This window comes from Dermacentor albipictus, chromosome 4 (genome assembly GCF_038994185.2).
Source record: "Dermacentor albipictus isolate Rhodes 1998 colony chromosome 4, USDA_Dalb.pri_finalv2, whole genome shotgun sequence".
Classification (NCBI taxonomy): domain Eukaryota; kingdom Metazoa; phylum Arthropoda; class Arachnida; order Ixodida; family Ixodidae; genus Dermacentor; species Dermacentor albipictus.
The window spans coordinates 49,747,458-49,757,681 of NC_091824.1; the positions used below are offsets into that span (position 1 = coordinate 49,747,458).

General features: G+C 53.6%; 1 non-coding gene across 1 annotated transcript; it reads left to right on the forward strand.

The window, feature by feature from the left end:
- Window positions 1–4,333: 4,333 nt before the first annotated feature.
- Window positions 4,334–4,408, forward strand: TRNAS-GGA (transfer RNA serine (anticodon GGA)). Its single transcript has one exon. It is a non-coding gene; the product is annotated as a tRNA-Ser (tRNA).
- The last annotated feature ends 5,816 nt before the right edge of the window (window positions 4,409–10,224 follow it).

A 10,224-nucleotide genomic window follows, 5' to 3' on the forward strand; every position in this document is an offset into this window, starting at 1 on the left:
ACCCTTCTGCATGTCTGACCATGCCAGAAACAGGCACGCACTCGGATGCATCCGGCCGGTACGGAAGAATGGTGTCGATGGTGTGCGAAGGGTGTCGACCATACAGCAAGAAATAGGGTGAAAATCCAGTGGTGATCTGCGTAGCTCTATTATACGCGTAGGTGACGAATGGCAGAATGGCGACCCAGTTCGTGTGGTCGGAAGCAACGTATATTGAAAGCATGTCGCCGAACATACGGTTGAAGCGTTCTGTGAGGCCATTCGTTTGAGGGTGGTACGCCGTAGTCGTACGATGAACAACGTGGCACTCTTTGAGAATCGCTTCAACTACTTCCGACAGGAAGACGCGTTCGCGATCGCTGAGCAGTTCTTGAGGTGGACCATGTCACAGGATGTATCGCAGAAGCAGGAATGATGCAACATCGCGCGCTGTAGCTGCTGGGAGAGCGGCTGTTTCAGCGTATCGTGTAAGGTGATCTACTTCCACAATAGCGCAGCGGTTACCAGCCAACGTCAGGGGAAGTGGCCCATACAAATCGTTGCCAACGCGCTCGAACGGCCGGGTGCGGCAGGGTAGAGGCTGCAGACCAGCTGGCGAGAGGTGGGGTGAAGATTTTCGGCGCTGGTAGTCGGGGCATGAGCGAACGAACTTTTGAATGTAGGTGTACATTGTTTTGACGTAGTGGTTCTGCGGAAACCCGCAAGGTGGGGTGGTGGTGGTGAAAACGTTTATTTCCTCTGAAAAGAGGGAGTTACATGGAGGGTGCTCTGGAGTCAGGCTTAGTGCCTTTCCCCTCACAAACACTAGGTGGAGTCCCTAGTACGGGACCCCAGTGGCTTCCGCTGCCGCCATAGCTCGTTCGACCATCGCCTTTTGGGCTTTCAGGTCGCAACAGGCGAGTAGGGTCGCCTCCCAGTCCTCCCGGGTGGGGTTTGGGTGTGGAGTAAAAGCAGGGTTGGAGGGGCACGCCCACACCATGTGGTAGAGGTCCGAGGATCTCTCCCCACAGTGCGGGCACTCCCCGGAGAAGGCAGGGTCAAAGTGCTTTAGCGAGGCCGGGCACATCATGGTGTTCGTGACAAGGCGGAGGAACAGGCGTTCCTCCGCTCTCGTTAATCCTTTACACGGGTAGGGGTACAGTTTATGTCTATCTTTGTATAATTGTGTTATTTCCTTGTAAGTGTAGGTCGGCGTGGCTTCTGCTGCTTCTTCAGAGGTGGCGGGGGACGAGGATGCCCGGTTAGAGAGCGCGCGGGCGGCTGCATCTGCTGCCTCGTTTCCTCCTAGCCCCGAGTGGGCCGGAGCCCAGACTATGAAGCGGTGGGATGGATCTCCTACGTACGAGCTATTTTGCAGTAGCCGGTAGGCCAGGTACGGGACCCAGCCCTGTTGGACGTTCCGACACGCCCCTCGCGAGTCGGTTATGATTGTCTTGGAATCGGAGTGTGTTGCCGCTAAAGCGATGGCGACTTCCTCTGCTTGAGTGACGCTTCGGGCTTTGAAGGTGAGCCCGTTCACCGTTTTGGACTCGTGGATCACTGCCGCCGTGTACCACCCGCCATGGTGCGGGCCGGATGCGTCCACGTAGTATACCCCGGGTTTCCTTCCGTAGTGGTGAGCTAAGGCCTCTGCCCTGGCCCTGCGTCTACCCTCGTGGTCGTCCCTGGACATCTTAATTGGGAGTGGTCTTACGTGCAGGGCGTAACGCCATTCCTGAGAGAGTCTTACTCTCTCTTCGGTTAGAGTCGTGTGTTCTATGTGCAGACGGGCCAAAAGGCGGCGTCCTGACGGCGTCTGCGATAATCGCGTGTATTGACCTGTGAGGTGGGCTTCTCTAAGTTCATCGAAGGAGTTCGTCGTACCCAGACCTTGGAGTCTCAGGTTAGACGTGGTTATCGGGAGGTCGAGGGCCTTCTTCGCCATTTTGCGTATTATCACCTCGATGATGTTCTGGTCGTGTTTGTTGAGGCGGAGATAGGGGGTCGAGTACAGGATTCTGCTTGTTACAAAGGCATTGGCCAGCCGCAAGGCGTCTTTGCTTCGCAGTCCCCCTTTCTTGTTCGAGACTCTGCGGACCATTCGGCCCACCTGATCTCCCACCTTCTTTAGTTTGTCGAGCGTGGTCGTCGCCAGCCGACGTTGGTGGATGAAAAGACCTAGGACTCTAATTTCTTTTCTTTCGGGTATCGGTTCCGATCCAAGTCTCAATTCTATCTTGTTTGTGCATTTTTTGTTGGGGCGAATGTGCACGAATTCGGATTTTTGAGGGGAGCAATGAAGGCCACATCTTTTCGCGTATTCGTTCGCCGCGGTGGCCGCCTCCTGCAGGCTGGCCTCCATTTCACCGAGAGAGCCCTGCGTGGCCCAAATGGAGATGTCGTCCGCGTACAGCGCGTGTTGCACACCCGGGACTTTCTCCAAGTGGACCGGCAGGTTCTTCATTGCCAAGTTGAAAAGCAAGGGGGATAGCACCGCTCCCTGTGGCGTCCCTCTCGTGCCTAATAGAAAGGGGCCGTGTTCCGCGTTCTGGATCCTCACGTAGGCCTGTCTGTCCGTGAGGAAGCGTTTTATATACTCGAAAGCGTTCCTGCCGCATCCCGTCTCTGATAGGTGTGTGAGGATCGCCTCGTGTGTCACATTATCGAAGGCTCCCTTTAGATCTAGGGCCAGCACTATCTTATCCCCGTTCGGATGTTCGATCGGGTTTAGTACCTCCCTTCTGAGTTGCAGCAGGATGTCCTGAGGCGATTTATTTGGCCTGAAGCCGTACATCGAGTCGGCGAAGACTCGCTTGTTTTCTAGGTACTCAGATAGTCTGTCTCTGACCATAGCTTCCATCAGTTTACCCACGCACGAGGTGAGAGAAATAGGTCTTAGGTTATCCGTATCTATGGCCTTGCCCGCCTTGGGGATGAAAGTTATCAGCGCCGTCTTCCACTCCGTGGGAAATGGAGCTTCGCCCACCCAAATCGAATTAAAGTGTTCTAGGAGGGATTCGTATGCGCGGTCCGGCAGATTGGCTAGGAGTTTTACCGAGATCCCGTCCCTTCCTGGCGCGGTCCCGCGTTTCATCCTCGCTAGAGCGGCCTTGAGTTCGTATATTTTGAAAGGTTCGTCCAGCTCAGCATTTTGGGCTCCATTGTATCTGTAAGCGTCTCCCCTTGGATCTTGGGTTGTGGTCAGGTACTGGTCCCGAAGCTTCAGTGCAAGCTGGGCCGTATTTCCTTGAAATGCATGTACCGCTCTCTGCAGGTGCTTGTGCGTCTCGGTGCGCGTCTGGTTGGGATCTATGAGTGCCCGGAAGAGGCGCCATGTGTTCTTGCTAGACATCTGCCCAGCGGCCGCGTTGCACCTATCTACCCAGTTCGCGTCCGCGAGTTGCGCCGCGTACTCCGCCGCTTCTTTAGTGATTGCCGCGATCCGAGCTCTTAGCTTTCGGTTATGCTTCTGTCTACGCCATCTTTTGACCATGCTGCGTCTGGCTGCCCAGAGGTGGAGGAGGTGGGTGTCCACGTCCGTCACCGCCTCTGAGAGCTTTACCTGCGTTTCCGTCGAACGCAGGTTGATCAGCAGCTGTTTTGTCCAGGCTTGATATCCCTGCTCCTGGATGGAGCTTACCTCGTATTCCTTTCTAAATTTCGTCCAGTCCGGCAGCATAGTGTGCCCCGTAGGCCTGGTAAGGGGTTTCGTACGGATCGTTATGGTGATCAGGCAGTGGTCACTACCGAGAGTTTCTTCCGTATTCGTCCACTCCACTTGCCTCGCGTTTTTCGTGAAGGTTAAGTCGGGACACGTGTCCCTCTGCACCGAGTTCCCTATCCGCGTGGGGCACGCCGGGTCAGTGTGTAGGGTTAGACCTAACGCGGACGCCGCCTCCGCTAGCTTCCGTCCTCGTATGTCTTCTCGATGATAGCCCCATGAGGGACTCTGCGCGTTGAAATCTCCCATTACTAGTAACGGGTCTCGTCCTGCTACCCTGATAGCTCTGCTCAGGAGTGTGGAGAAGGTTACGTTTTTTGCTTTAGGTGGGCAGTACACGTTCAGGATGTGTAGCGGCGAATCCTCCTTTTTCAGTGGCAGAAGAGTCACCATCACGTGCGAAAAGCTGGTTTGTAAGCAAGGTGGGGAGAAGTAATGAATAAAGGATAAACGAATAAAGGAACCCGTATGGGTTTCCTTTGTAGCAATTGCTACAAACCGGTGGATGTCTGATTTTCCCTTTATTCATTACTTCTCTCCACCTTGCGGGTTTCCGCAGAACTACTGCGTCAAAACTCTTGCCTTTGCTTCGTGTTGTCGACAAATTCGACTTCGCCCTGCCTTCTGCTAGCCGCCTGGTTAGCTCAGATGGTAGAGTGGCTGCCCTGGAAAGGCGGAGGTCCCGGGTTCGAGTCCCGGACCAGGACGAATTTTTCTTCAACTATGAGGCTTTTCATTCGAGGAACCCGTATGGGTTTCCTTTGTAGCAATTTCTACGAACCGGTGGATGTCTCATTTTCCCTTTATTCAATAGTTGTACATTCCTCGGCACTAGTAGCGTCGTCGGAGGCGTTGGTAGGTTTTGAAAAGTCGTGAGTGAGCACACTGTGGATCAGAGTGGAACGATACGCATATTTCAGAACGCAGGCTTCGAGGTACAACTAATAACCACTGGCGGCCGTCAGAGGTGTAATTGCGTCTGTGAAGCAGGTCGTCGCGAATGGCGAAGTGGCGAGTTTGACGGCGCAATGCACGAGTGGTTGGCTGCGATGACGGATCAGCAAGGCAGCCTATGATGGAGGCAATCCAGGGGTCCTTGCGCTGCTCACTAGCGATGGTCCCAATGTCGACGGAAGAAACGTCAAGCTGAGATATTGCACAGCAGGCATTGTCGTCTGACAAGGGAGAACGTGAGAGGGCGTCAGCATCAGCATGCTGGCGTCAGTTGCGGTGCAGTACGCGGATATCGTAATCCTGTAAGCGAAGCGCCCAGCGGGCGAGACGGCCTGAGGGATCATTCAATGACGACAGGCAGCATAGTGCATGGTGGTCCGTGACGACATCAAATTGGTGACCATACAAATAGGGCCGGAACTTGGTAAGCACCCAGGTGATCGCCAGGCATTCTTTTTCCGTGATGGTGTAATTGGTCTCGACTTTAGTAAGCATACGGCTTGCATATGCCGCAACATATTCAGGAAACCCTTCTTTGCGCTGCGCTAGGAAAGCGCCGAGGCGAACACGGCTGGCATATGTGTGTACCTCAATAGGTGCCGTTGGGTCGTAGCGGCGCCAAATGGGAGGAGACGTCAGCAAACGACGGAGCTTAGTGAACGCCTCGTCGCACTTGGACGACCACGTTGCTGCCAAGGAGCTTCGTCAGGGGTAATATGACGGCGGCGAAATTGCGAATGAAGCGCCTGAAGTAGGAACACAAACCTACAAAACTGCACTGTTCTTTGACGGACGTCGGTTTAGGAAATTCAGCTACGGCACGAAGTTTGTCTGGATCGGGGAGGATTCCATCCTTCGGGACGACGTAACCTAGTATCGTGAGATGCCACGCTGCAAATCGGCACTTCTTTAGGTTCAGTTGGAGGCCAGCGTTAGCTAAGCACGTCAAAACACGCCGTAGGCGTTGAAGGTGCGTGGTGAAGTCAGAGGCAAAAACAACAATGTCGTCGAGATAACATAAGCACGTGTGCCACTTGAAACCGCGGAGAACTGTGTGCATCATGCGTTCAAAGGTTGGTGGTGCATTCAAAGTCCAAACGGCATGACGTTAAATTCGTATAAGCTCTCGGGTGTGACAAAGGCTGTCTTCGGCCTATCGACGTCAGCCATGGGTACTTGCCAATAGCCGGAGCGTAAATCTAGAGATGAAAAGAATTTTGTTCCTTGTAGGCTATCGATGGCGTCATCGATTCGCGGCAGCGGGTATACATCTTTGCGAGTGATCTTGTTCAGACGCCGATAGTCTACACAGAACCGTACTGTTACGTTTCGTCTACGACGCGCGATATGGCCGGCGCGGATGCAACGGACGTCGGGGCTTCGTTTAAAACGTCGGACATTTTGGCCCGTTCGGAGCGGCCGCGACGCATCCCCGCCGAGCGCGTCCCGGCATGTTCAGTGCCACGTGTCTTTGTGTGTGCGTGTGTGTGTGTGTGTGTGCCCACGCTTGTCAAAGCGCGGCAGCCGGGGAGAGGAGCTCCCCCAGTGTGAAGCGAGGAGGTCTGACCGGCGCCGGCTCGGCTGATGCGTCACCTCCTTGTCCCAACGTGTCTCTCAGTCCGTCCATCGCCGCTGTCACGTGGTGTCGTCCCGTGACCTTCCTTCTTGCCCGCGACGCCAAGAGTATAAGAGCAGCTGCCCCCGGACGCCAGGAGAGAGGCTCCGATTTCTTCTGTTGAGTAACGTGCTCACCCGTCTCTCTACTTCGGTCGACCTGACCGCCCGCTCTTTGCGATGCTAGAATAAACAAGTTGTTCTGTTAGCAGTCGCCTCATGCTTTGCTGGGACCTTCGGATGCTTCCAGTGTGCCCCAGGCCGCCAGGCCAACGCTACCCTTGGGGCTTGCGACCCATTTGCAACAACGGGCGCCAACGGTCCGGTTGCAACAACGGGTGTCAGTACTGAGTTTCCAATAGCTGGTGGCAGCGCTGAGATTCCAACAGCCGGTGCCATCGGTGCGGTTCAAACATCTGGTTGCCAGCGGTGAGATCGCGACAACGGAGGCCAGCAGCGAAGATATGCGGTTGACTGTATGCTGAGCAGCACAACGACCATCCGGGAGCAGTGCAACGAGCCCTGTGTGATGACTGGTTGCCTGCAGCGGAACGACTGCGCTGAATTCTTGGCTGCGAGGTTTGGTGAGTGCGGGACTTTCTTCTTCTGAGTTTTGCCAGGCTTTTGTTAGTGTCAGAAACAGAGCTGGTAATTGTGGTTGTCGTTGCTGCCGGGTTAGTTGCGGCAAGACAATAGTAGGCAGTAGAGAAAGCAGCATTCAGAGCAGCCATGGATTTGAAGTCGTTGCGCAAACCGAAATTGTTGGAGCTTGCAAGACAGTTGGGTCTGGATGTCTCAGACAAACTCAGAAAACCAGAACTGCTAAGGGCTATTCTTGAGTTAGGAGCTGAGGATGACGAGCTGTCGGAATGCCTTGAGACCATTGAGGAGAAGGAGACGGCAAAAAGACAGGAACGCGAACTTAAAGAACAGCAACAGCAACAGCGAGAGAAACAAGAGAAAGATGAGCGTGAACGTAAAGAACAGATAGAACGAGAGCAACGGGAGAAAAAAGAAGAGCGCGATCATGCTTTGGAAATGAAGCGTCTCGAGTTAGAGATGCAACGCGTTCGTAATGGAAGTCAGGCACACGGTGCAGGAGAACGGGTATTGTTCAAAATGACTGACCTAATGCGGCCGTTTAAGCTTGGAGAGGACATTGGTTTGTTCCTGGTTAACTTTGAGCGAACGTGCGAGAAGCAGGGGTTCTCTCGGGAAACGTGGCCACAGCGCTTGCTCACTTTGTTACCCGGCGAGGCGGCCGACGTAGTCGCTCGCTTGGAGAGAGAGGAGGCAGAGGATTTCGACAAAGTGAAATCGAGTCTGCTAAAAAAGTACAGGCTGTCAGCGGAGGCGTTCCGTCGGAAGTTTCGAGAAAATGAGAAAGGCAAAAGTGAGTCGTATACAGAGTTTGCCTACAGGCTTATGTCAAACATGCAGGAGTGGCTCAAAGAAGAGAAAGCGTTTGGTGACCACGAGAAAGTTCTGCAGTGTTTCGGGCTGGAACAGTTTTATAGTCGGTTACCTGAGAACGTGCGGTACTGGGTCTTGGACAAGCCAGACGTTAGTACGGTGGCTAGAGCTGCTGAGCTAGCCGAAGAGTTTGTGACGCGTCGGGCTCGCGGAGCTAAGGACAGTCAAAAGGGTGAATTTGGCTCCAAGTTTGAGAGGCCGAAGTTCACGCCCATGAGAGCAAAGGGGGACACACGTAGTGCGGATGCGAGTGAAAGCAGTCCGACCGAACGTAAGGAGACGGCGGCAACCGAAGCCGAACGCAGAAAGCGGTTCGAGGCGAGGCAAGCGCGCGTTTGTTATACGTGTCAGAAGCCGGGTCACTTTTCGGCGCAGTGTCCAGAAACAAAAACAAAAGTCGTGTTTTTGTCATTATGCAGCACTGACGAGAACATGAAGCTTCTCGAGCCTTACATGCGCGACCTCCTCGTGAACGGGAAAGAGTGCCGAGTGCTTCGCGATTCCGCAGCTACATAGGATGTAGTTCACCCCTCTTACGTAGAACCCGATATGTTCACGGGCGAGTGCGCATGGATTAAGCAAGCCGTGGAAGCTCATAGCGTGTGTCTGCTCGTAGCAAAAGTGCTTATTGAAGGTCCTTTCGGAGCACTTGAGACGGAGGCGGCAGTGTCATCTATGCTGCCCGCCCAGTACCCGTACCTATTTTCGAACAGGTCCGATCACCTCCTGCGCGAGAAGGGGCTTTTGTTTGGTGAGGCTAGCGTTCAGGCCTTAACCAGATCGAAGGTTCGGGAGCTCGCTGCAAAGGCGGTAGTTGCGGGGCCGACGTTGTCGAACGATGAGAAAGGGTCAGAGGCGTAGCAAGCTGATATTCAGAGCACGCCCGAACTGAATAAAATTGAGCCTGTAGCGTTAAAGGCACCAGATACTGGAGAAGAAATGCCCGATGCGGGAAAGTTAGAAGAGCTATCTGCAGATTTGCTCGTCGCGCCTACGTCAGACGGACTTCATAGGTTGCTAAAAGTCAGCCGGTCGGCTTTGATAGCCGAGCAAAAGAAGGATGGCAGCCTAGAAAACATACGCTGCATTGTCAAGGAAGGTATCGCCAAGGAAAAAGAGCAACCACCTCGATGGTTCTAATAAATGTTTTTTTTTTCTCTCGCTTTGTGGAAAGAGGTGGGGTCCTGTACCGGAAGTATATAGACCGCAGGGGAGTGGAGTTCGATCAGCTGATCGTGCCTCAGTGCTATCGTCAGGATCTGTTGCGCTTGTCGCATGGGGGTTCGTGGTCCGGACACCTAGGAGTTAAGAAAACTAAGGACCGTCTCTTGCAAGAGTACTATTGGCCAGGGTGTTTTCGGGACGCAGACAACTTTGTGAAGACATGCGACACCTGTCAGCGGGTGGGCAAACCAGGGGACAAATCGAGGGCGCCGTTGAAGTTGGTACCTATCATTACGGAGCCTTTCAGACGGCTCGTTATTGATACAGTGGGACCTCTGCCGGTAACAGCCACGGGGTACAGACACATTTTGACTGTGATGTGCCCAGCGACAAAGTTCCCTGAAGCAGTGCCGCTTAAAGAACTCAACTCAGTTGAGATAGTCAATGCGCTACTGTCCATATTTGCGCGAGTTGGTTTTCCTGCGGAAATCCAATCAGATCAGGGCACAGTGTTCACTAGCGCTTTGACGACAGCCTTTCTCGAAAGGTGTGGGGTAAAGCTGTTACACAGCTCAGTGCACCACCCCCAGTCGAATTCCGTTGAGAAGCTCCTCTCCGTCATGAAGCGCGTGTGGAGAGCGTTGTGGTTTGAACAACAAACTGACTGGGAGCTGTTTCTGCCTGGGATGATGTTTGCATTACGGACCGCGCCGCATGCGGCTACAGGGTTTTCGCCTGCTGAGCTAGTGTACGGTCGCTCGCTGCGATCTCCGCTTCGCATGCTTCGAAACGGATCACTGCCCTCTCCAATGGCTGCAGACTATCTCTTTCACAAATGGCCGCCTCCTGCGCTGGAGCCTTGCTTTGCAACAACAATCTTTTGAGGTGCGTTACAAAAAGGGGAGTCTCAACGGTAACGCCGATGGCTTAAGTCGAAGCCCCTAACGTGGGAATCAACCTCAAAATTGTTTGTTATTGGTGTTTTTCTTCCTGAGGCAGGATTTTTAACATATTGCTTTTGTGTAGTGTTTCAAAGTCATGATGTGCTTTCTAGTGCAATTTTCCAATTTGTGGACGCGTTCTGGATGCTGCTAGACTACTGTAAGGAACTAGGCAGTAGTATAAAAGGGGAAAGAGCCTGGCATAGCTTAGTGAGGGTTGTGCCGTGCTTGCTGACTGAGCGGCTGAGTTTCGGCGCAGTTCTAACGCTTGCTGGGAAAGAGAACAAAAATGGCAACTCTCCTGAAGTCACTTTGCAGTGTCCTGTGTGAACCTGAACGTGAGAACGAGGCCTTCTCGGTGCGCTGCGCTCAAGAAAC